This window comes from Balaenoptera acutorostrata, chromosome 3 (assembly GCF_949987535.1).
Source record: "Balaenoptera acutorostrata chromosome 3, mBalAcu1.1, whole genome shotgun sequence".
Taxonomy (NCBI): Eukaryota; Metazoa; Chordata; class Mammalia; order Artiodactyla; family Balaenopteridae; genus Balaenoptera; species Balaenoptera acutorostrata.
The window spans coordinates 158,999,835-159,026,845 of NC_080066.1; the positions used below are offsets into that span (position 1 = coordinate 158,999,835).

The window sequence follows — 27,011 nt, forward strand, 5'->3', positions numbered from 1 at the left end:
GCCTCTAGCCAAGAGAAGCAGACAATTAAAGTGTACTGTTGTATACCGGCAAGGTTTTATTTATTATGCAGTAAAGGCCAGCTGATATATATAGGTTACTAGTAAGTCATTTGATTTGGTTCAGAAGATGGTTAATTTCCTGACATTTCCTCTCGAGCCTGCTCTCCTTGAGAAAACAGGTTGGTTTCAGACTCTTCTAACCGTAGAAGCAAAAAAGGACAGGTTCATATTAGGATGCACAAAATGAGCATTAACAATTGATATAACAAGTGACAGGCCACCAATTTTTGAGAAAGTAATCATAAATATCAGTTGGGGCTATTTATGTGTTCCCTGTAACATTAAGGTTTTCAAAAGAAACATACTATTTCTTAAGTGTATTATAAAGCTTATTTGTTTTCTTCCTATTAGTTTTTCAAGTAGAAACAGAAACTCCTCTTGACTTTCCTAGTGAACAAAACAACATTAAAAATTTTAAGAAAGGGAAATATTTCTTATTGCTATTTATACCTTAAATTTGCATATTGCTTTATAGCTTACAAAGAATTTTCATTAGCATTTTCCCTTTTGATCTCCACTTGAATCCTATAAAGTTGGTATAATTACAACCCTTTACTTTTGTTGCTAAAGGAAAACAAAGTTTTGAGTAAAATACTTATCCATGATCGCTTTGATAAAAAGTTACAATAACAGAACTGGAACCTAGAGCTTGTGTCTCTAAGCCAGTGCCTTTTCCACAGCATTCTTAGATGCAAAAGAACTGTGTAAATTCCAAATACATTGCCCAATCACTGAAATGTCTGGGAGTTTTTTTGTCCTTCCCTACCATATTTCTTATGATCCATTCCCCCCACCATACACACACAACCAGTGCATTTAAAATAGGCCAAACTATTCCATATGTACCCATTTACTCAGAACTAAAGGTTTATATAATGAATACAGTATATGATAATAAAGTATTAACTATGTAAATCTGCTATACATCCAATTTTCTACAGGTATTTTAAGATGAGTTTTAAATAATCCTGTCTCATATTAGGAATATTTACAACCTCTTTCAAGCCGAAAAGCATTCCTTTTTTTTTTTTTCCAGAAATCATATCCTAAAGCCTTAAACTTAAAAAAAAAGTATTATTAATATTTTTGCTCCACTCTTTCTCAATCCCCATATTTCTTTCTTCCCCCACTCTTCTTTTACTTTATATCTTTAGATCTCCCTTTAACTCTTCTATAATAATGACCTGGAATACATTTTTACTGTACTTAGAAATATGCTTACTCAAGAGTTTGGTATTTTTTATTCTTAATTTTTAACGTGGGTAAAAAGAATGACGTGTATATTCTTTCCAAGATATAATAAAAACTTCTAATTTTTTTTTAAAAGGTGATTGTAATTCTTTGTACCATGAACTGTTTCCTTTAATATTTTTAAATGTATACATAAAAATTTTAAAGATATAGAATTAGAAAAGAATCCAACTATAATAAAATACAGCTCAATATCATATAAAACCAGTTACATTGAAACAATTATTGCAAGTACATGGATGTAAACTCCAGTTAAGAACCTCAATTTCGGGCTTCCCTGGTGGCGCAATGGTTGAGAGTCTGCCTGTTAATGCAGGGAACAATGGTTCGGGCCCTGGTCTGGGAGGATTCCACATGCCGCGGAGCGACTGGGCCCATGAGCCACAACTACTGAGACTGCGCGTCTGGAGCCTGTGCTCCGCAACAAGAGAGGCCGCGATAGTGAGAGGCCCGCGCACCGCGATGAAGAGTGGCCCCCACTTGCCGCAACTGGAGAGAGCCCTCCCGCAGAAACGAAGACCCAACACAGCCATAAATAAATAAAATAAATAAATAAAATTTTTAAAAAAAAGAACCTCAATTTCAAAAACTTTCAAAAAACAAAAGTTGAAATAATAATGCTGAATAGCTAATGCTCTAACATCACAGCTTGCTATATGAAAATAACCCTACAAAGTAAGTACCATTGTCATCATGATATGTAGATAAGAGGCTTAAAGAAGCTAGGTAAGGTACCCAAGGTTACACAGCTTCCAACAGCAGGGCCGGGTCGTGAGTCTTTCTTCAAGGCCCAGATTCCTAACTATGTATGTATCCCTCCTCATTACCACCGACACCATTCATAATTCAGGACTTTTCTTAACTCATTACTAGCCACTATAATGGTTTCTCTGAGTCTTTTTCTATCCATTCCAACCTTCACTGACACTCCACTGCCCATGTGATTGAGTCTAGGTTCTTGAATCAGAAATTCAAGACCCTAATCAAGCCACCCTTCTCTTAATGAAAGAATCATAGAAAATATAAGGCCTACATTTAGCTATTACACCAGCTATTCTACCACTTCCATCCCTCACTAATGTCATTAGGTCTGACTGAAATGCCCTCTGCTGTCGACCATTGCCACCTATATAAATTCCACCCATCTTTCCAGGTAAAGGTCAAATAATACAATCTCAGCGAAGCCTTCCATCTCCAGCCAGAAGTGATCTTTTCTGTCTGCATACTTATAGTTCCATACTTACAGCAAGACAATAATTAAACATGTCCATAATATGTAATTATTCCTGCCACAGAATTTTTTTCAATTTCTCAAATATGTTATGCTCATCTCACCATTATACCTATGCTGAATTCACCACCTAGAACATTCTTTTCACTCCTTTTCCTTTGGCTCTTACTTGTCCTTCAAATCTCAGTAGAGGAAATTTCCCCTAGAAAGCCTTCCTTCACTGCCCCCACCTTAACCCTGGGCCAAGAGTCCACCTTGGACACCAACTCCTCACAGCCCAGACATAGCTAACTGGCTGTTTACTTGTCTGTCTCCCTTCTAGTCTCTAAATCTCATCATAGACTCCATTTACTTTGTTCATGGTTGTATTTCAACACTGAGCATAGCGCCTGGTGTGTAGCTGGAATATTTTTTAATGAATTTACAATTAAATTCTCCTTATTACACTGATTAATCCAGAGACAAATTTCAAAGTACAGGATTTTGCAATTGGTGATTCTAATTAAATAATTGTTGGATGAAATAATTTTTGCAGTAAATAGCCTAGATTAATTATCTTAAGTCCTCAGACAATATGGATTGAACTACAAAATAGTATAAATATGAATACTTGCTATGTCTTGAGTAAACAAGGATAATCATTTCAAATTCATTTGAATGTGTTAAAACTTATAACTGAATCAAACCTAGGTTTGCTTGAATTATTGCAAATCACTTTCTCATTGTTATTTGCAGCTACCTACATTCCTCAATTACTATTTATTGGTACTATAAAGCTCTACACACTCCAAATTACCTAGGCTCTTTACTATCTGTGTCCATTCTCAGTACTGTTTTAATGTACCAATTGCCACTCACAAGCTAACCCATTTTTGCCATTTTAAAGCCTTCACTCTCCCACCATTGAGCTTTTTCCTTCTTCCTACAATCTATAAAATTATCTCTTCTTTTTTTATTTTTTTAACTTTTTTTTTAATAAATTTATTTATTTATTTTCAGCTGCATTGGGTCTTCGTTGCTGCGCGCAGGCTTTCTCTAGTTGCAGTGAGTGGGGGCTACTCTTCCTTGTGGTGCGTGGCCTTCTCACTGCAGTGGTGGAGCACGGGCTCTAGGCGCGTGGGCTTCAGTATTTGCAGCACGTGGGCTCAGTCGTTTTGGCTTGCGGGCTCTAGAACACAGGCTCAGTAGTTGTGGCGCACGGACTTAGTTGCTCCGCGGCATGTGGGATCTCCCCAGACCAGGGCTCAAACCTGTGTTCCCTGCATTGGCAGGCCGATTCTTAACCACTGCGCCACCAGGGAAGTCCTTCTTTTTTTTAAATAATCAGAGTTCACTTGTTCCAAGAAGTCTGTCTTCACTAAAAGCCTAGTTCAGGCTTAGCCTTAATTCACCTATTCATTCATCTATGAGCTCATTCAGTCATAAGTACCTGTTTCATGGCAAACACTGTGCATAAAGTAGATTTTAAATGTTCATCAGCTAAATGGATTCATGTAACCACAAATACTCCCATCTCCCAAACAATCCAAGTACCAGTATTGTACAGATATACATCAAGGATTATATGAATTTCAGGGAGGTGCTAATATCTGATAAAGACCTGATAAGCCTCTTAGGATCATTCATAATTATTAATAAGACACCAGAAACAAGGTTAAAGACCTAAAGTAAAAACTCAGAAAAATATTTGGATTCTATGAAAACCAAAGAATTCATCATCTCTTTAAAAAAATAGAAAAAAGAACATTCCAGTAGTAAAAGGTGCACAGGATAAACAGGCAATTCACAGAATACGTGTAATATATTCTATTTCGCTAATTAGAGAATTGCAAATTAAAATAATGATATTCTTTTTTATCTGTTTTGTACCTGTGAAAAAAAAGTTCTCACCACCAAGGGCACACCTTGTTGTAAGAATATTAACTAGGGGAGCAGGGAGAAGATGGCGGAAGAGTAAGACGTGGAGATCACCTTCCTTCTCACAGATACAGTAGAAATACATCTACACGTGGAACTGCTCCTACAGAACACCCACTGAACGCTGGCAGAAAACGTCCGACCTCCAAAAAGGCAAGAAACTCCCCCCGTACTTGGCTAGGGCAAAAGAAAAAAGAAATAACAGAGACAAAAGAATAGGGACGGCACCTGCACCAGTGGGAGGGAGCTGTGAAGGAGGAAAGGTTTCCACGCACTAGGAAGCCCCTTCGCGGGCAGAGACTGCGGGTGGCAGAGGGGGGAAGTTTTGGAGCCACGGAGGAGAGCGCAGCCACAGAGGTGCGGAGGGCAAAGCGGAGACATTCCCGCACGGAGGAGCAGTGCCGACCAGCACTCACCAGCCCGAGAGGCTTGTCTGCTCACCCGCCGGGGCGGGCGGGGCTGGGAGCTGAGGCTCGGCTTTGGTCGGATCGCAGGGAGAGGACTGGGGCTGGCGGCGTGAACACAGCCTGAAGGGGTTAGCGCACCACAGCTAGCCGGGAGGGAGTCTGGGGAAAAAGTCTGCAGCTGCTGAAGAGGCAAGAGACTTTTTCTTGCCTCTGTGTTTCCTCATGCGCAAGGAGAGGGGATTCAGAGTGCCGCCTAAACGAACTCCAGAGACTGGCGCGAGCCGCAGCTATCAGCTCGGTCCCCACAGCAACAGGGGCGCAGAGGAAAAAACGGAGAGATTCCCGCACAGAGGCTCGGCGCCGAGTAGCACTCAGCAGCCCGAGAGGCTTGTCTGCTCACCCGCCGGGGCGGGCGGGGCTGGGAGCTGAGGCTCGGCTTCGGTCGGAGCGGTCGGAGCGCAGGGAGAGGACTGGGGTTGGCGGCGTGAACACAGCCTGAAGGGGTTAGCGCACCACAGCTAGCCCGGAGGGAGTCCGGGAAAAAGTCTGCAGCTGCCGAAGAGGCAAGAGACTTTTTCTTGCCTCTTTGTTTCCCGGCGGGCAAGGAGAGGGGATTCAGAGCGCCGCCTAAACGAGCTCCAGAGAAGGGCGCGAGCCGCGGCTATCAGCGCGGATCCCACAGCCACAGGGGCGCAGAGGGAAAAACGGAGAGACTCCCGCACAGAGGCTCGGCGCCGAGCAGCGCTCACCAGCCCGAGAGGCTTGTCTGCTCAGCCGCCGGGGCGGGCGGGGCTGGGAGCTGAGGCTCGGCTTCGGTCGGAGCGGTCGGAGCGCAGGGAGAGGACTGGGGCTGGCGGCGTGAACACAGCCTGAAGGGGTTGGCGCACCACAGCTAGCCGGGAGGGAGACCGGGAAAAGGTCTGCAGCTGCCGAAGAGGCAAGAGACTTTTTCTTGCCTCTTTGTTTCGCGGCGCGCAAGGAGACGGGATTCAGAGCGCCGCCTAAACAAACTCCAGAGAAGGGCACGAGCCGTAAACGAACTCCAGAGAAGGGCGCGAGCCGCGGCGATCAGCGTGGACCCCAGAGACGGGCGTGAGACGCTGGGGCTGCTGCTGCCGCCTCCAAAAAGCCTGTGTGTGAGCACAGGTCACTCTCCACACCGCCCCTCCCGGTAGCCTGTGCAGCCTGCCACTGCCAGGGTCCCGGGATCCGGGGACAACATCCCCGGGAGAACGCACTGCGCGCCTCGGGCTGGTGCAACGTCACGCCGGCCTCGGCCGCCGCAGGCTCGCCCCGCCTCCTCTGTACCCCTCCCTCCCCGCGGCCTGGGTGAGCCAGAGCCCCCGAAGCAGCTGCTCCTTTAACCCCGTCCTGTCTGGGCGGGGAACAGACGCCCTCAGGCGACCTACACGCAGAGAAGGGTCCAAATCCAAAGCTGAACCCCAGGAGCTGTGCGAACAGGGAAGAGAAGGGGAAATCTCTCCCAGCAGCCTCAGAAGCAGCGGATTAAAGCTCCACAAACAACTTGATGTGCCTGCATCTGCTGAATACCTGAATAGACAACGAATCATCCCAGATTCAGGAGGGGGACTCTGGGAGCAGGAGATATTAATTTTTCCCCTTTTCCTTTTTTTTTGTGAGTGTATATGTATATGCTTCTGGGTGAGATTTTGTCTGTATAGCTTTGCTTTACAATAGCTTTATTTTACTTCACTATATTATAGCCTCTTTCTTTCTTTCTTTCTTTCTATTTTTTCTCCCTTTTACTCTGAGCTGTGTGGACGAAAGGCTCTTGGTGCTCCAGCCAGGCATCAGGGCCGTGCCTCTGAGGTGGGAGAGCCAACTTCAGAACACTGGTCCACAAGAGACCTCCCAGCTCCACGTAATACCAAACAGCAAAAATCTCCCAGAGATCTCCATCTCAACATCAAGACCCAGCTTCACTCAATGACCAGCAAGCTACAGTGCTGGACACCCTATGCCAAACAACTAGCTAGACAGGAACACAACCCCATCCATTAGCAGAGAGGCTGCCTAAAATCATAATAAGGCCACAGACACCCCAAAATACACCACCAGACGTGGACGTGCCCACCAGAAAGACAAGATCTAGCCTCATCCACCAGAACTCAGGCACTAGTTCCCTCCACCAGGAAGCCTACACAACCCACTGAACCAACCTTAGCCACTGGGGACAGATACCAAAAACAACGGGAACTACGAACCTGCAGCCTGTGAAAAGGAGACCCCAAACACAGTAAGATAGGCAAAATGAGACGACAGAAAAACACACAGCAGATGAAGGAGCAGGCTCAGAACACACTGGACTTAACAAATGAAGAGGAAATAGGTAGTCTACCTGAAAAAGAATTCAGAATAATGATAGTAAGGATGATCCAAAATCTTGGAAATAGAATAGACAAAATGCAAGAAACATTTAACAAGGATGTAGAAGAACTAAAGAGGAACCAAGCAATGATGTGATGAAAAACACAATAAATGAAATTAAAAATACTCTAGATGGGATCAATAGTAGAATAACTGAGGCAGAAGAAAGGATAAGTGACCTGGAGGATAAAATGGTGGAAATAACTACTACAGAGCAGGATAAAGAAAAAAGAATGAAAAGAACTGAGGACAGTCTCAGGGACCTCTGGGACAACATTAAACGCGCCAACATTCGAATTATAGGGGTACCAGAAGAAGAAGAGAAAAAGAAAGGGACTGAGAAAATTTTTGAAGAGATTATAGTTGAAAACTTCCCTAATATGGGAAAGGAAATAGTTAATCAAGTCCTGGAAGCACAGAGAGTCCCATACAGGATAAACCCAAGGAGGAACACGCCAAGACACATATTAATCAAACTGTCAAAAATTAAATATAAGGAAAACATATTAAAGGCAGCAAGGGAAAAAAAACAAATAACACACAAGGGAATCCCCATAAGGTTAACATCTGATCTATCAGCAGAAACTCTGCAAGCCAGAAGGGAGTGGCAGGATATACTTAAAGTGATGAAGGAGAAAAACCTACAACCAAGATTACTCTACCCAGCAAGGATCTCATTCAGATTCGATGGAGAAATTAAAACCTTTACAGACAAGCAAAAGCTGAGAGAGTTCAGCACCACCAAACCAGCTTTACAACAAATGCTAAAGGAAATTCTCTAGGCAAGAAACACAAGAGAAGGAAAACACCTACAATAACAAGCCCAATACATTTAAGAAAATGGGAATAGGAACATACATATCGATAATTACCTTGAATGTAAATGGATTAAATGCTCCCACCAAAAGACACAGACTGGCTGAATGGATACAAAAACAAGACCCATATATATGCTGTCTACAAGAGACCCACTTCAGACCTAGAGACACATACAGACTGAAAGTGAGGGGATGGAAAAAGATATTCCATGCAAATGGAAATCAAAAGAAAGCTGGAGTAGCAATTCTCATATCAGACAAAATAGACTTTAAAATAAAGACTATTACAAGAGACAAAGAAGGACACTATATAATGATCAAGGGATCGATCCAAGAGGAAGGTATAACAATTGTAAATATTTATGCACCCAACATAGGAGCACCTCAATACATAAGGCAAATACTAACAGCCATAAAAGGGGAAATTGACAGCAACACAATCATAGTAGGGGACTTTAACACCCCACTTTCACCAATGGACAGATCATCCAAAATGAAAATAAATAAGGAAACACAAGCTTTAAATGATACATTAAACAATATGGACTTAATGGATATTTATAGGACATTCCACCCAAAAACAACAGAATACACATTTTTCTCAAGTGCTCATGGAACATTCTCCAGGATAGATCATATCTTGGGTCACAAATCAAGCCTTGGTAAATTTAAGAAAATTGAAATCGTATCAAGTATCTTTTCCGACCACAACGCTATGAGACTAGATATCAATTACAGGAAAAGATCTGTAAAAAATACAAACACATGGAGGCTACACAATACATTACTTAATAACGAAGTGATTACTGAAGAAATCAAAGGGGAAATCAAAAAATATCTAGAAACAAATGACAATGGAGACACGACGACCCAAAACCTATGGGACGCAGCAAAAGCAGTGCTAAGAGGGACGTTTATAGCAATACAAGCCTACCTCAAGAAACAGGAAACATCTCGAATAAACAACCTAACCTTGCACCTAAAGCAATTAGAGAAAGAAGAACAAAAAAACCCCAAAGCCAGCAGAAGGAAAGAAATTATAAAGATCAGGTCAGAAATAAATGAAAAAGAAATGAAGGAAACAATAGCAAAAATCAATGAAACTAAAAGCTGGTTCTTTGAGAAGATAAACAAAATTGATAAACCATTAGCCAGACTCATCAAGAGAAAAAGGGAGAAGACTCAGATCAATAGAATTAGAAATGAAAAAGGAGAAGTAACCACTGACACTGCAGAAATACAAAAGATCATGAGAGATTACTACAAGCAACTATATGCCAATATAATGGACAGATTCTTAGAAATGCACAAACTGCCGAGACTGAACCAGGAAGAAATAGAAAATATGAACAGGCCAATCACAAGCACTGAAATTGAAACTGTGATTAAAAACCTTCCAACAAACAAAAGCCCAGGACCAGATGGCTTCACAGGTGAATTCTATCAAACATTTAGAGAAGAGCTAACACCTATCCTTCTCAAACTCTTCCAAAATATTGCAGAGGGAGGAACACTCCCAAACTCATTCTACGAGGCCACCATCACCCTGATACCAAAACCAGACAAAGATGTCACAAAGAAAGAAAACTACAGGCCAATATCACTGATGAACATAGATGCAAAAATCCTCAACAAAATACTAGCAAACAGAATCCAACAGCACATTAAAAGGATCATACACCATGATCAAGTGGGGTTTATCCCAGGAATGCAAGGATTCTTCAATATACGCAAATCAATCAATGTGATACACCATATTAACAAATTGAAGGAGAAAAACCATATGATCATCTCAATAGATGCAGAGAAAGCTTTCGACAAAATTCAACACCCATTTATGATAAAAGCCCTGCAGAAAGTAGGCATAGAGGGAACTTTCCTCAACATAATAAAGGCCATATATGACAAACCCACAGCCAACATTGTCCTCAATGGTGAAAAACTGAAACCATTTCCACTAAGATCAGGAACAAGATAAGGTTGCCCACTCTCACCACTATTATTCAACATAGTTTTGGAAGTGTTAGCCACAGCAATCAGAGAAGACAAAGAAATAAAAGGAATCCAAATCGGAAAAGAAGAAGTAAAGCTGTCACTATTTGCAGATGACATGATACTATACATAGAGAATCCTAAAGATGCTACCAGAAAACTCCTAGAGCTAATCAATGAATTTGGTAAAGTAGCAGGATACAAAATTAATGCACAGAAATCTCTTGCATTTCTATACACTAATGACGAAAAATCTGAAAGTGAAATTAAGAAAACACTCCCATTTACCATTGCAACAGAAAGAATAAAATATCTAGGAATAAACCTACCTAAGGAGACAAAAGACCTGTATGCAGAAAATTATAAGACACTGATGAAAGAAATTAAAGACGATACAAATAGATGGAGAGATATACCATGTTCCTGGATTGGAAGAATCAACATTGTGAAAATGACTCTACTACCCAAAGCAATCTACAGATTCAATGCAATCCCTATCAAACTACCACTGGCATTTTTCACAGAACTAGAACAAAAAATTTCACAATTTGTATGGAAACACAAAAGACCCCGAATAGCCAAAGCAATCTTGAGAACGAAAAATGGAGCTGGGGGAATCAGGCTCCCTGACTTCAGACTATATTACAAAGCTTCAGTAATCAAGACAGTTTGGTACTGGCACAAAAACAGAAATATAGATCAATGGAACAGGATAGAAAGCCCAGAGATAAACCCACACACATATGGTCAACTTATCTTTGATAAAGGAGGCAAGCATATACAGTGGAGAAAAGACAGCCTCTTCAATAAGTGGTGCTGGGAAAATTGGACAGGAACATGTAAAAGTATGAAATTAGAACACTCCCTGACACCATGCACAAAAATAAACTCAAAATGGATTAAAGACCTAAGTGTAAGGGCAGACACTATCAAACTCTTAGAGGAAAACATAGGCAGAACACTCTATGACATACATCACAGCAAGATTCTTTTTGACCCAGCTCCCAGAGAAATGGAAATAAGAACACAAATAAACAAATGGGACCTAATGAAACTTAAAAGCTTTTGCACAGCAAAGGAAACCATAAACAAGACCAAAAGACAACCCTCAGAATGGGAGAAAATATTTGCAAATGAAGCAACTGACAAAGGATTAATCTCCAAGATTTACAAGCAGCTCATGCAGCTCAATAACAAAAAAACGAACAACCCAATCCAAAAATGGGCAGAAGATCTAAATAGACATTTCTCCAAAGAAGATATACAGATGGCCTACAGACACATGAAAGAATGCTCAACATCACTGATCATTAGAGAAATGCAAATCAAAACTACAATGAGATATCATCTCACACCGCTCAGAATGGCCATCATCAAAAAATCTAGAAACAATAAATGCTGGAGAGGGTGTGGAGGAAAGGGAACACTCTTGCACTGTTGGTGGGAATGTAAATTGATACAGCCACTATGGAGAACAGTATGGAGGTTCCTTAAAAAACTACAAATAGAACTACCATACGACCCAGCAATCCCACTACTGGGCATATACCCTGAGAAAACCATAGGTCAAAAAGAGTCATGTACCACAATGTTCATTGCAGCTCTATTTACAATAGCCAGGACATGGAAGCAACCTAAGTGTCCATCGACAGATGAATGGATAAAGAAGATGTGGCACATATATACAATGGAATATTACTCAGCCATCAAAAGAAATGAAATGGAGGTATTTGTAATGAGGTGGATGGAGTTAGAGTCTGTCATACAGAGTGAAGTAAGTCAGAAAGAGAAAAACAAATACAGTATGCTAACACATATATACGGAATCTAAGGGGAAAAAAAAAAAAAAAAGGCCATGAAGAACCTAGTGGCAAGACGGGAATAAAGACACAGACCTACTAGAGAATGGACTTGAGGATATGGGGAGGGGGTGGGGTGAGATGTGACAGGGTAAGAGAGTGTCATGGACATATATACACTACCAAATGTAAAATAGATAACTAGTGGGAAGCAGCCGCATAGCACAGGGAGATCAGCTCGGTGCTTTGTGACCACCTAGAGGGGTGGGATGGGGAGGGTGGGAGGGAGGGAGATGCTAGACGGAAGAGAAATGGGAACATATTGTATATGTATAACTGATTCACTTTGTTATAAAGCAGAAGCTAACACACTATTGTAAGGCAATTATACTTCAATAAAGATGTTAAAAAAAAAAAAAAAAGAATATTAACTAGGACAGCTTTTCTAGAGAACAATCTGGCAAGTAAAAATAAGTAATATGCACATGTTTTGACCCAGAGATTCTACTTCTATAACTATTTCCCTAAGAAAACAAAAGCAGATGTATGTATAAGATGTATGTATACTCTTAGATGTAGATGTAGGTAAAAGGGCTTCATTGCAGAATTATTTATAGTAGTAAAAAAAAAAACCACAAATCCACTGATAAGGGATATATTAAATGTATCTAGTCATTTGGGATACTATGTAGCAGTTAAAAGAGACAAGGTAAAATTTTATATGTACATTATTACAAGAAAGAAACACACTATAGAATAGTATGAATATATTGAAACATTTCATATTAGAATCAACCCAGTGACATTATTACATGGATTACAGTGAATCTACTCCAGGTTATTTTTATATTACTTCCAAATGTGTCAAGACTGCAGTTGAAAATTTCTGGACTAAATTATCCTAACAGGCCCCTCCAGCTCTAATATTCTTTAATTCTAAGAACCTTTTACACATTTATCTTAGACAAAGTGTTATTACAAGACCCCAGTCGGTCTTCCCTACATGTTTAAGTGCCCTTTATCTAAATGCAATGTGAAAATGCTAAAGTGTCCAGAATTTTAAATCTATGATGCAAAACCTGAGTTAACACTATCCTCTTGATTATCAATGACAATTTATGTTGCATACATACACTTATAGAAATCACAGATACAGTTACCTCTTACCTCAATAATAACATAAAGACCATTATATTGATATCTTGAAAAAAAAACTAAGAAAGATAATAGAACCCTTTGAACATTTAAAGAGATGAATAACAAGAAACGTGGCTTACATGGTACACAATATAAAAATACTAACCACAAATCAAACCCTATTAGAGGGCAATCAGAGACCACAGTGTGGCCTCTGTGTAGTGGGCAGGACTGGGATTTAGAGTCAGAAGACCTGGCGATGAAGACCACTCTTCTGGCTCCAGAATCCAAGCAAATCAAATAACCTATCTGAGCCTCAACTGCCTCATTTCTAAAATGAACAGAAGGATAATAAATGTATTATATACAACATGTAAAAGGTGCCTAATACAGGGCCTGAGACAAAATCGGTTCTCAAATACTTGCCTAATAGAAGGAGGTGCATTATTATTGCTTTTATTAAGGTATCTAGCTTGTTCCCCTGAATTTTTGTAATACTGCATGTACAACCATCCTATTTAATTTTGATACTGCATGTTAGAAAGGGGTTTCTTGCTCCTTAAAAGCCTATATGTTGCCATATTCTTTTCCACTATAAATATGCAAAAATATGTTATCTCAGAAACTCAGGGAGGAAGCATACTTACAAAGCACACCCCCAAAGCTCTGTGTTGCTGTCCTCTGAGCTCAGTGCTCTTCTTAGGGACGTATGTCTGCCTCCTATCATTTCTTCATGAGGTTCAGGGCAAAAGGCCTAGTCAAATGGATGATCTTGGTTGCCCCTACACTTTCCCCAAACCACCTACAGATAAATGAAACAAGGAGTAAAACACACCTACAACCTTAATTTTTTTTAAACAATTAAAGATAAAAATAAGCTCACCCTATGTACAGTTTGTGTACATAGCAGAGGATATATCACATCAAGTCAGAGAACAGAGAAAATGTTCCCTGGATCATGCAAAAGTCCCACTGAAGCCACAGGAATTCTTCACACCCAAGTGCCCAGCCAGCATACTCCTCACTGGTGACTTCCGCCCATACCTGGTCATGCCTTGGGCAGGCTAGAGCATGTCGCAGCGTGAACTGTAGCCCAAGTCTAGCCAAAGGTACTATCCCTAAGCATGTCTCTCAGTGGGTAAACTAAGGCAGGCAATGAAATTAACATGTTACTTCTGAATTTAATGGCCCGACTGTATTTCCAAGCCAGTAAATGAACTACATGCTAGCACTCCTAAAGGAAATATTTTATAAACTGCCCAGCTCTTCCTACATTTAGTATTGCAATTAAATAAGTAAAAGTAAAATGCCTTTGGTTTTAAGAGCTGTGGACAGAAATATTCTCAGTTCTTTGTGACGCCTTTCAAAGCAGTCTGTAAGAATCCACTGAAAATTATCCACAGAACTGCTGGTTGTCCACAGAAAAAGTCGATCTGGGAATACATCTATCAACCACTCCAAGAAAAAAGGTATTCTCTTAATCAAAATATACAGTCAAGAGACAGTTCAAGTTGACCCAGAGGTCATGCAATGGCAGAGAGGACACAGGTATGATGCATGCTTAACTCTTTTAACAAAGCAGCTACTACCTTCATTCTATGAGTCAAAGACACCCCCAAATTTCTCTGTGCCAACATGAAACTACCAAAATTTTAATCTTCTATCTGTGCTGTCCAATACGTCACTAGCCATATGTGGCTAATGTGTTATAAATGTAAACTAGATGTAATACTTAGTAACATTTTTTAAAGTTTTTTAGGATGTAAAATATCTCAAGTTTCATACTGACTACAGGTGGAAATGAAAACATTTTGGATCTACTGTGCCAAACCAATTACTTAAAGAAATTTCACCAGCTCCTTTTTACTTGTTTAGTGTGAGCACTAGAAAATTTCACCTTGCAGTGTGGCTCACACTATGTTTCTATTAGCACAGCTCTGTATAGTTAATAAAAATAACTAACAAATACTGAGCACTCCCAATGGCCCAGGCCCTGTGTTAGATACTCTGCGTAATACTTGGCACAAGGCTACAAAGCGGTTTTACAAGATGTCCGCGGAAGTGACTGAGCTCCATCAAACCGACAAAGGACGCAGCTGAAACTCAATGTCAGGTGTTCCTACGAAATAACTCAAATAAGGGGCTGTTAAACAGCTGACACTGGGGCAACTCCCATGTTGGCATAGGAAAGACAAGTCATTGATACAGCGTTCCCAAGGGTAGCAAACTTTTGTGACTCTAAAACATGTACAAAACGTCCAATTATATCCCAGGCCAGGCAAGTATACGCCAGAATGAGGCCAAACTCCTTGACAGCTCAAGCTTCACAGCTGCTAGTGGTAGGACAAGCTGCTCTCAAAAAGAGAACAACGAAGTTCAAACTCCCTGCATAACTTGACCAGGACCTGACTGTGGACACCCACGCCGAGGGAGGGGGGCGTCGGGGTGCCAGGCACGCCGTCTCCCCCAACTTTAGCACATACACCACCCATCCACGGCCCTACCCCAGATCTCCGGGCGGCTTTGGCGTCCCCACCCCTGGGACGAGGGGAAGCGGGACCTAAAACGTCTACGATAGGATAGGGAAGTGGTAAAGAGCAAGGGGACGGTTGGGCGCAGGTACCTGAGACAGAAGAGGACCCCAGGTCCTTAATGCCGGATCATTGCCGAGGCTCCACCCGGCTCCCGCGGCCACCAGTGACCCAGAAGCTGTAACTGACTGGACGCAGCGACGCAACCGACTCTGCTCTCCCCAGACTCGGAGCTATGGCAACTTGAACTAGCCGCCCAGCCGCAGCAAGTGTACAGTGCCCCGCTGCTACCACTTGGCCCTCTGGGGGTTGTAGTCCGTCTCATGCTCAAAAGCAAGGAGTTACCAGGGGAGATCGGCCCCAAAAGAAACTACATTTCCCAGGATGCCATACGACTGGCCTTGGGGTGACTTTTCCGGAAGAAGCCGAATTAGCTGGCACCTGAGTCCCTCGGCCGCGCCCTCTTGCCCTGTTCTTTTTTTTTTTAAAGGGCCAGTAATTCCTATAAGCGACAAACACCAGATAATGAGTTAAGAGAGCTGCTTTAGCCCTGACTCTAGCATAATCAAGTGTCTAAAATATTTACTTTGTAAAAAATAACAAAAAAATCAAAGTAGCTGCAATACTAACACAAACTATGTTTCTTTTACTCCTTGGGGAACAGGGAAGCATAATTTTCAGCACTGAAATGTAAAAATCCCCTTAATACCAGGGCCCAATGTCTTTTCATTTCTTTTTCTTTTTTAATTTAATTTATTTATTTTTATACAGCTGGTTCTTATCAGTTATCTATTCTATACATATTAGTGTATATATGTCAATCCCAATGTCTTTTTCTAAAGGCTCACAAATTCTTAGAACTGGAAGGGAGCAGGGAGGATTATCTAATTAAACCCTTTAGGCCTGGAAAGAGTAAGTGACCCGCCTAAAACCACACAGTTCATTAATGGCAAACCCAAGGTATATGAGGCTGTCACTTCATGGCTGCTGCTACCCCAGTCGTTCTAGAACATGAGAGAGACATATTCCACTCAGAGAAGTCGGTTTCAGTCATGAAAAGGTGATGATAAAAACCTCGACAAAAAATTGAACTCTGGAAAAGCTACGAAGACGGGAAAGTCAAATTAGTCACCTGGAGCTTTGTTCCCTTCTGCTCTGCCAAAAAGACCATTGATTCTTTCCTCCTCAAGGCTAAGGTCAAATTTTACTTTATCTGTGAAAGCTTTCCTGGCTACCTCAAGAAGAGCCAGATCACATTTTTTAACTATGCAGTTTCCTTATTCTAATAATTCTGTACCATAATTATCCATTTCCCAGTTGGTCTCTTCCACTAAATTCTAAGTCCCTCCTGTGTTTACAGGATCTTAACCTATTAAAATTGTTATTTCTCTTCTCAGCCTTTCCTCACTTCACACTCTTCCTTCATATTTCTCTCTCTCTCTCTCTCTCTCTCTCTCTCTCTTTCTCTTTCTGTCTCTCTCTCTCCCCCACTCCTGCCCAGGCATGCATGCACACAAAATCATAAATAATATATATTAGAATTATTCAAATATTTTCTCTGGACAACACTGAGGTAAAGTTTATTTTATATTCAGCTTCAAAATAAAATAATTCTTCTAAAGATCTACCTATGTACTTGCATCTATCTTCAAGCTATTTGCTCAAAGTTGTGTTCAAGAATGTGCTCCACCTGATACTGAAATTAAGGTGATTCAGAACAGCCTTAAACTTGCTCCATATGCATGTGGAAACATAATAATTACTCTGTTTATATGTATATATGTTTATATGTTCACATATATTTGATTTTTCAAAACAAATATATCATTCATTTAATTCAGCAAATGTATGCTGAATCTTTCTATGATCCAGACATTGTATTAGACACTGAAGATGCAGTAAAAATGAGGAGGTAAACAACATAGTCTCTGCCCTCATGTTACTCAGAGTCAAGTGAGGGGAAATAGATTATTAAACAAATTATTACAAACCCAGGTGAGAGTACCACATAAGTTTCTATAGATAGACATAAAAAAACTTCCTGAGGAATTGATATCTGATTAACTGCAGGAAGAATGACTACCAAAAAAAGCTAATGTAATCTTGGGATGCATTAATAAAAGCTGATTTTTCCACAACCTCTCTTCCCTGGTTCAACCACATTTAGAAAATTGGATTAAATTCTGGGGATCCCATTTTTAAAGTGATATTAACAAAAAAATAGCAAAATCAGAGGATACAACTGGGACTGATGGATAGAGAATCAGATCTGAGTTCAATATGACGAAGAAATTTTAAAATACATTATTAAATTTATAGCACCTTTTGTCATATGGTGTGCTCTCAATACACAGATATGATATCCAGAAAAAATACAGTGAAGTCAGATCATAGACTCTTTCTCCTTCTTAACAAAAGAGATAAAATAATAAAGCCAATTAAAAAAAAAAAGATTTTACACAAAATGTGCCTGTAACTACCAAATGACCTTAATTGCTTTTAACTGATATGGCGGGCACACATTATCCAACCCCAAAACCATAGTCAAGATGAATCACCTGAATTTAGAGGTAGAAAAACCCACAAGGATTACCACCTGCAGTGCATAGTCTTTTTTCACAAACAATGTTAATAGAGTCACAGAGAGGTTACATGATGTATTTGGTTTGCTAGGACTGTCATAATAAAATACCACTGAATGGGTGGCTTAAACAACAGAAATCGATTTCTCACAATTCTGGAACCTGCAAGTCCAAGATCAAGACGTCAGCAGGTTGAGATCCTCCTGAGGCCTCTTTCCTTGGCCTGAGATGGTTTTTCTCTCTGTGTGTCCTCATGTGGCCATTTCCTGTGTGGGCAGTTGCCTGGAGTCTCTCTTCTTATAAAGACACCAGTCACATTGGATGAGGGCCCCACCCTCATGACCTCATTAAACCTTAATTACCTCTTTAAAGGCCCTATCTTCAAATATTGTAACATTGAGGGTTAGAGCTTCAACATATGGGATGGGGGAGCACAGTTCAGTGCATAACACATGATTTCCCCAAAATAGTACCTATGCAGGATTAGTGTCATCAGTGATCCTCCCACCACACAATACCTTGATAAAATTAGATGTGGTGGATATTTTTTACATACCTCACCCACATTTCCCCTTTACTGGGAATGCTCCTACCCATAGCATTGGGCTCCTGAAGCTTTGTTTATATTATGCAAAGCCCCTATCTCTCTGACCATGGGTGGTTGGACAGGGGACAGATACTTGAAATAATTTGGGCCAATTACGCTCTTTATCCTTTAAAACTGGGACTCAAGCATTTAATTCGTTACGTGAATAGTCTTGATGTACAGGTACAAGCTGAAGTTGTCGTAGGGAGTTGACCATTTTCAACTGTGTTCAAGGAGAAACAAAATTCTAATCCACAGAGAAAGAGAGAGAGAAACAAATGGGTAAAGCAGCAGGAGTAAACTGTGCAGCCCCAGAGGAAATAAGCCTAAGAGAAGAGGGCCTTGCTTCCTGACAACTTCCAAGTTCCTGGCTCCAATCCCACTTGTACTATTAAAAGTGTTATTCCCACTTGTATATCCTGTACTTGTGACCCAGGATACACTAGAGGCAGCTGGAGGTGGTTAAATGCACAGATTTCGGAGCCAGACCACTCGGGTTCAAATCTTAGCTATAATACCTATCAACTGTGTGACCTCAAGCACATACTTAATCACTCTGTGCTTTCAATTCTTCCTCTGCAAAATGTGGAAGCTAAGAATAGTACATAATGTGTAGGGTTGTTTTGAGGATAAAATTAATTAATGTGTGTGAAGGACTTAGCCTAGTGCCTAGCCCATAGTAAGCAGTCAATACAGTTTAACTGATATACACTACGATATCCTAAAATGTTAGTTCCATGAACATTGGGACCTTGTTTATTGCTTTGTTTTAGGTACTTAGAAAGAAGAATAGACCATGTTGCCTTGTGATGATTTCCCTTTTGAAGCTTAAGATAAGTTCTACTGACTAAAATTCAAAGAGCCTTGACTAAGATGACACTGGTGAAGCCTAACTGTCCAGCCTGTGAGAGTTGAGGTATTAATGTCACATCTAGTTTTTGTTTGAGCAATTTCATCAAAAACCCTTTTGAACCACACCAAATATTAAACATCTAGATGGGCTAATCAATAAAGACGTTGTGGGATGAGCCTAGCCTGAAAGCATTGACATGAACCTCACAGCCCAACTCTGCTGTTGTGTGGCAGACAGAGGCAGTGGTATTTCAAGTAGAAAGGGCAGAAGTTTGTTCTACCCATATCTTGCAAACTCATACTACTGTGAAATAACAGCAGAAAACTGATTATTTCTATGTGACAAGAAAATATATTTGAAATACTAACCAAATTTTCCCCAAGTATTTTCTTGTCCCCTTGGCTCCCTCACCCACCCACCTCCATTTCAGCCAGCTAAGCTGTGCTGTGCTTATGGCTCAGAGAAGGGATGTGACCACAGGAAGCAGAAAGGGAGAAGAGGCGAAAGAGAATAAAAAGAAGAAAAAAGGTAGCCTCTTCCTGACTCTTGAGCATTAAGCCTAGAGATCCTCAGATAAGACTGGTTATATAATTTGTGAGGCCCAGTGCAAAATGAGAACACGAGGCCCTGTTCAAAACTGATTAAGGATGTCAAAATGGCAACAGCAGAGCATTAAACTAAGATCAAGGTCTTTCTGAGTGCAGGGCCGTGTGCAGTTACACAGATTACAAACCCATGAAGCCAGCCCTGCTTTCAGAAAGGAGTTGTGGTATAAGCAAAGAATTTGGAAGCAAATATGAACAAGAGAAGTCCCCACAAAAGAAAAGCTATTCCTGACTGGAATTGTCATAAGAAACAGAGAAGAGAGCCCTAGGATGGGAGGTTGGGGGTTGAGGGGCAGACCTGATGGTGTTGGAGGAAAGCCCATGTCCATAGAGCACTCAGCCTCCACTCAAGCAAGTACCATTCATAGCCTGAACCTAGCTGTGCTGCCCATTGGCATTAGGGGAGGATGTCTCTTCAAAAAGCATGCATTTTGCCCAGTGATTTTCCAGCCCAAGTAATGACCATCTGTACCATTAGACTTTGCTCGGTTCTGTCTAGCCATCACAGATTGTCAAGCTCCCTCATAATATCACAGGACAATTATAAGTCCTAAGAAGGAAGATGGATCACCAAAGTGGGACGCTATTGGTAAGGTAAAAAGGAAATCCCCAGCAACCTAATTTGTTAGGACTGAATGAAACTACTCAAAATTCTCTCTGAACCAAGACAGTGGTGAAAGCCACTCTCTTTACACCAGCATGAGATGATCATAAATGGTCATTGACTCTCTTTTTTTTATTATTATTGTTATTTTTATTTATTTATTTTTGGCTGCATTGGGTCTTCGTTGTTGTGCGCGGGCTTTCTCTAGTTGCGGTGAGTGGGGGCTACTCTTCATTGCGGTGCGTGGGCTTCTCATTGCGGTGGCTTCTCTTGTTGCAGAGTACGGGCTCTAGGCGCGCGGGCTTCAGTAGTTGTGGCTCGCGGGCTCTAGAGCGCAGGTTCAGTAGTTGTAGCACACGGGCTTTGTTGCTCCGTGGCATGTGGGAATCTTCCCAGACCAGGGCTCAAACCCGTGCCCCCTACACTGGCAGGCGGATTCTTAACCACTGCGCCACCAGGGAAGCCCGGTCATTGACTCTTTATGCATCAAGTTTCAAGATAACTGCAAGTCGAATAAGAGTTGAAATAAAATATAAGATGTTGCAAAAGTGGTATCGCCTGCTACTCCAGAATCATCTTCAGCCATTCATTGTGTAGAAGCACTGTTGATCCTGTAATATTCTTTCTAGCCATACACTTCCTAATTATAGATATTTGTCACTGTCAAGAACATCACAAATATAAAACAGCAATTTTTATGCATTTAAATCAAACTGAAAAACTATTAATGTACAAAACCAAAATTGTAAGACATTTTTGTAGTTAAATAATTTAGCCTATGTTCCACTTTAATAGGCACCTTTTGAAAAAAGACAAAACACATAGAGTAATTCATTGCTAAGTACCACTTTCTGATATTTGAACCATGCTAATGGTCGTCCTACATAAAGGAAAATGTAATGCTCTATAGCCATTTGCATTTATCTGTTGTATTTTGAAGGATTTTTTTGTGTTTAATGGATCTGAGTGCAAACACTTCCCTTTATTTAAACTGATTCAGCTTCTCATCCTGTGTGTTTATTTGCCCCAGGTTAAAAGTTATGCTAAGGAAAGAAAATTGCTTTATTATCATACCAATTTGTTGAGCAGGCTATTAGAACATAGCCATTCTCTGAGGGCTTATTCTAGTTTACTAAATTGAAACTGGTTGACATAGGAAATTTCACCTACATTATGATCGCCACTAAGCCAATTTTATGCTGTCTAAATCTTGATTAAAATGTTACAGATTTCAATGTACCATTTCTGTTCCCAATAAAGATGGAGTAGGAGAGACCAGACTTACCCTACACCCCAATCAAACAAAAATACACGCAAAGTATATGAAACAATGCTTTTCAAGACAGTAGACATCAGACAAAGAAGGGCAGAGAGATAGGAAACAAATAAGGTAAGCCTTATGATTGCCACAGCTTACTGCCTTGAGAACATTTCCTGGTCATGGTGCAAGAAGGAACTCGGGAAGAGCCCAGCAGATGCTCTGAATTGAAGAAACAGAGCTGAGAGTCGGGGAAGACCAGTGTAGCTGGAGTTTGCAGAAGAAACCAGAGTGGAGAGAACCACATAGACAGAAAACTCCAGAGAACTCCATGGTGTGTTCAGCAGAGTATGAATCATCACACTTATGTGAAGAAACTGAGGCTGGAGACAGAAGCACCTTACAAGACTGGAGGGAAAAGTGCCTGTCACTCACAGGACCAGGAATAGTGGCTATTCCTACCTGCCAGATTGAAACACCTCATAATTCATGGAGCATTAGGTAGAGTACACAGAAGAGTCTTATCTCAGGGCTGGGGAATAATTAGCAACAGATTAAATGCTACTCTGGTCCCACCTAACAAACCTTGAAAGCAAGATCCCAAAATATCAAAGTTTCCAAGTAATTTAATCATATCTGACAACAAATCTCAACTTTATGTGAAATCAAATAATTCAGTACCAACAGGGTTAAAATTTACATCAACCACCCAAATAAGGTTATCAGGTATATAAAGAAGAATGAAAATGTAACCCATTTAAAAAAGAAAAATCAACCAATCTAAACTGACCCAGAGTTGACAAAGATGTTAGAATTATCAAACATTGTTGGGGGTTGAATTGTGCCCCCCGAAAAGATATCTTGAAGTTCTAACACTTGGCACCTGTGAATGTGACCTTATTTGGAAATAGAGTCTTTGCAGGTATTCAAGTTAAATTGAGGTCAGAGTGGATTAGGGTGGACCCTAATCTAATGACTGGTGTCCTTACAGGAAAAGAGAAATATGGACACAGAGATACACACAGAGAACATCTTGTGATGATAGAAGAGAAATTGGAGTAATGCAAGCCAAGTGATGCAAGTCAAGGATTGCCGGCAACCATCACAAGCTGGAAGAGGCAATGAAGGAGCTTTCATAGAGAGAACACCCCTGCCAACACCTTGATTTTGGACTTCTAGCCTCCAGAACTATGAGTGAATTAATTTCTGCTGTTTTAAGCCACCAATTTTGTGGTTCTTTTGTTTCAGCAGCCCTAGGAAACTAATTCAGACATCAAAATAGTTACTGTGATTTAGATATTCAGAAATTTACATAGAGACAGGGAAAATACGTTAAAGCCCAAATAGAACTTCTAGATATGAAAACTTTACCTGAGATGAAAGATACACTGGTAAGACTAGTGGCAAATTAACTCTTTCAGAAAAAGAAAAAAAGAATACTGAATTTGAAAACATAGCAAAAGAAACTGTCTAAATGAAAAATAGAAAAAGAAAAGTTTCGATATAAAAAGCATCAATGAGCTCTTTGTGGGACAACTTCATTCAGCCTAATGTAAGTGTAATAATTGGAATCGCCAAAGGAGTAAAGAGAGATAAGGGGATAGAGAAAGTATTCATACATGAAGAAATAAAGCCGGAAATTTTTTCAAATTATAAAATTTGAAAACCATAAATGCACAAATCCAAGACCCTCAAAATATTGCATAAGAAAGATGAAGAGGGGCTTCCCTGGTGGCGCAGTGGTTGAGAATCTGCCTGCTAATGCAGGGGACACGGGTTCGAGCCCTGGTCTGGGAAGATCCCACATGCCACGGAGCAGCTGGGCCCGTGAGCCACAATTGCTGAGCCTGCGCGTCTGGAGCCTGTGCCCCGCAACGGGAGGGGCCGCGATAGAGAAAGGCCCGCGCACCGCGATGAAGAGCGGTCCCCGCACCGCGATGAAGAGTGGCCCCCGCTTGCCGCAACTGGAGAAGCCCTCGCACGAACCGAAGACCCAACACAGCCAAAAATAAATAAATAAATAAATAAATAAATAAATAAATAATTAAAAAAAAAAAGAAAGATGAAGAAAAATACATCAAGGCACGTGATAAAATGACTCTTAACCAGTGATAACAAAAGTCTTGAAAGCTTCCTATGGGAGAAAAAAACATGTTGCAAAAGAACAAAGAAAAATGACAGAAGATTTGCCCTTGGAAACGATGCAAGCAACAAGACAATGAAGCCATATTTTGTAAGTACTGAAAAGAAAAAATACTGTCAGTCTATGACTCTATACTAAGCAATGATACCCTTTAAAAATGAAGGCAAACTAGCACTTCTCAGACCACAAAACCTGGCATAATTTATAACCAGAAGATCTATACTACAAGAAACGTTAAGTCTTTCAAGCAAAAGCCAGGTGACAGTAGAAAATACAGCTCAACATGCACTCAGGAATGAAGACTAGAAAGGATAACTAAATGAGTCTTTTCTTATGACTTAAATTTCTTTGAAAGATAACTGGTTATCTTAACAAAGATAATAAGAACATATTGTAGAGTTTATAGCTTATGCATAGGTAAAATGTACGGCAACAGAAGCATAAAGGCCAGGAAAGGAGAAATGGACGTAACACCATTATAGGGTTCTTAAACCATACATAAAGCAGTGTAATAGCAGCTGCAGGTAGACTCTGATAACTTAAAGACATCCACTATAAACCCTAAAGCAGGCACTATAATAACCAAACAAAGAGTTATAGCTAAGAGTCAACAAAGAAGATGAAATGGAATCATAAAAACTCCTGAATTAATCCAAAGAGGTTAAAAAAAGAAAAGGAAAAAGGGATCAAAGAACAGATGGGATGAATAGAAAACCAGGAGCAAGATTACAGACTGAAACCTAATATCAATAATGGCATCAAATGTAAATGATCTATACAATCCAAATAAAAAGCAAAGATTGAAACAAAACCTGCCTTCAATCTGCTATTTATAAGAAATGGCACTTCAAATATAAGGATGCAAAGAGGTTGAAGTAAAAGTATAGAAAAAGAATAGCATGGTAACACTAATCAAAAGAAAGTTGGATTGTCTCTATAACATAAAAAAGTCAATTACAGAGAAAAGGACATCACAAGAGATAAAAAAGTACATTTAATAATGATAAAGGCATCAATTCACCAAGAAAATAAAAGAGTTCTAAATAGTTGTATATTTAATAGTACAACTTCAAAACATATGAATCAAAAACTGATAGAAATGCAATGGAAAAAAAGACAAATCCCCAATTATAGTAAAAAAATTTTAGTACCCATGTCTCAATAATTGACATAACAAGTAGACAGAAAAATCAGCAAAAATATAGACGACTTGAACAACACTATCAACAACTTGATCTGTTGTCATTTGTAGAACACATTCAGAATGCACATTTTTTTCAAATACACACTGAACATTTGTCAAAATAGACCTTATTCTGAGTCTCACTAAATCTAAAAGTTCTCAAGTCATACAAACTATGTTCTCTCTCTACAGTGGAACAAATTTAGAAATCAATAACAGAACAATATGTGGAAAATCCCCAAATATTTGGAAACTAAATAACACACTTCTAAATGACCCAGAAATCAAAGAAGACATCAAAAAAGAAAATTAGAAAGTATTTTCAGCTGAATGAAAATAAAATTACAAGATATCAAAACCTATGAGATGTCTCTAAAGCAGTACTTATAGGGAAAATCTATAGCACTATACAATATTATTTTTTAAAAAGGTCTCAAATCAATGACCTCAGCCTTCACCATAAGAAACTAAGAAAAGAAGGGCAAATTAAACCCAACAGATGCAAAAGAAAGGAGATAATAAAGATCTGAGCAGGTATCAATGAAATAGAACATAGAAAAACAATAGAGAATCTATGAAACAAAAAGTTGCTTCTTTGAGAATATTTATAAAATTGATAAACCTCTAGACATACTTATCAGGAAAGGAAGAGAGAAGACACAAATAGCAGTATCAGGTATGAGAGTGCTGACATTAGAACAGATTATACAAATATGAAGAGGATAAGAGAATATTACGAACACATTTATGACAATAAGTTCAAAAATTTAGATAAAATGAACAAATTCATTGTAAGACACAAACTGTTAAAGCTGCCTCAGAAAGAATTAGATACACTGAAGAGCCCTACCACCTATTTTTAGAAATTTAATTTGAAGTTAAAAACCTTCCAACAAGTAAAACTCAGTGTCCGGATAGCTTCACTGGTGAATACTACCAAATAACTAAGAAAGAAGTAATATCGATTCTACACAAACTTACACAAATTTGAAGAGGAGGGAATATTTTCTAACTTATTCTATGATGGCAGAGTTAGCCTTATACAAAAACTAAACAAACACATTACAGAAAAGAAAATAACAGTTAACATCTATGCAAAACTCATAACCAAATTTTAGAAAATTTAATCATAAAATAAATTAAAAACTTAATATGTCATGATCAAGTGGGGTTTATCCCTGGAATGCAAAATGGGTTTAACATTCAAAAATCCATCACTTTTATTCATCACATTAACAAACTAAAAAAGAAAAATGCTGACTCATCTTAACAGATGCAGAAAAAACATTTGACAAAATCTAATACCTATTCCTGATTAAAAACTCTAAGAAAAGAAGAATAGAAGGAAAGTTTCTCAACCTGATAAAAAGCATTTATGGAAACTGTATAGTTAACATCATATTTCATGATGAAAGAATAATTTCCCCCATATGATTAGAAACAAGATGATAACTGCCTTTAATCTTTCTACTCAAAATTGTACTGGAGTTTCTAGCCTGTGCAGCCCAATAAGAAAAAGAAATGAGAAGCATCCAGATTGGAAAAGAAGTAAACGATCTATACTCAGACGATACAACTCATCTATGTGGATGATTGGATGGAATCTACGAAACAGCTTCTAGAACTAAAAAGTGAATTTCGTGATATGGCAGCCAAGCTATCAGAT

The 27,011-nt window shown here is 39.7% G+C and overlaps 1 protein-coding gene across 8 annotated transcripts in view; it reads right to left on the reverse strand.

The window, feature by feature from the left end:
* CEP128 (centrosomal protein 128) overlaps positions 1–15,777 on the reverse strand; it is a 465,294-nt gene extending 449,517 nt beyond the window's left edge. For 7 of the 8 annotated variants that reach the window (XM_057544282.1, XM_057544280.1, XM_057544281.1 and 4 more), the window contains exons 1-2: positions 15,624–15,777; positions 13,648–13,802 (exon numbers count right to left, since the gene is read on the reverse strand). The gene's annotated coding sequence lies outside the window, so the exon portion shown is untranslated. The remainder of the gene's footprint in view (positions 1–13,647; positions 13,803–15,623) is intronic. The other variant, XM_057544276.1, reaches the window with a different exon arrangement.
* Positions 15,778–27,011: the final 11,234 nt, after the last annotated feature.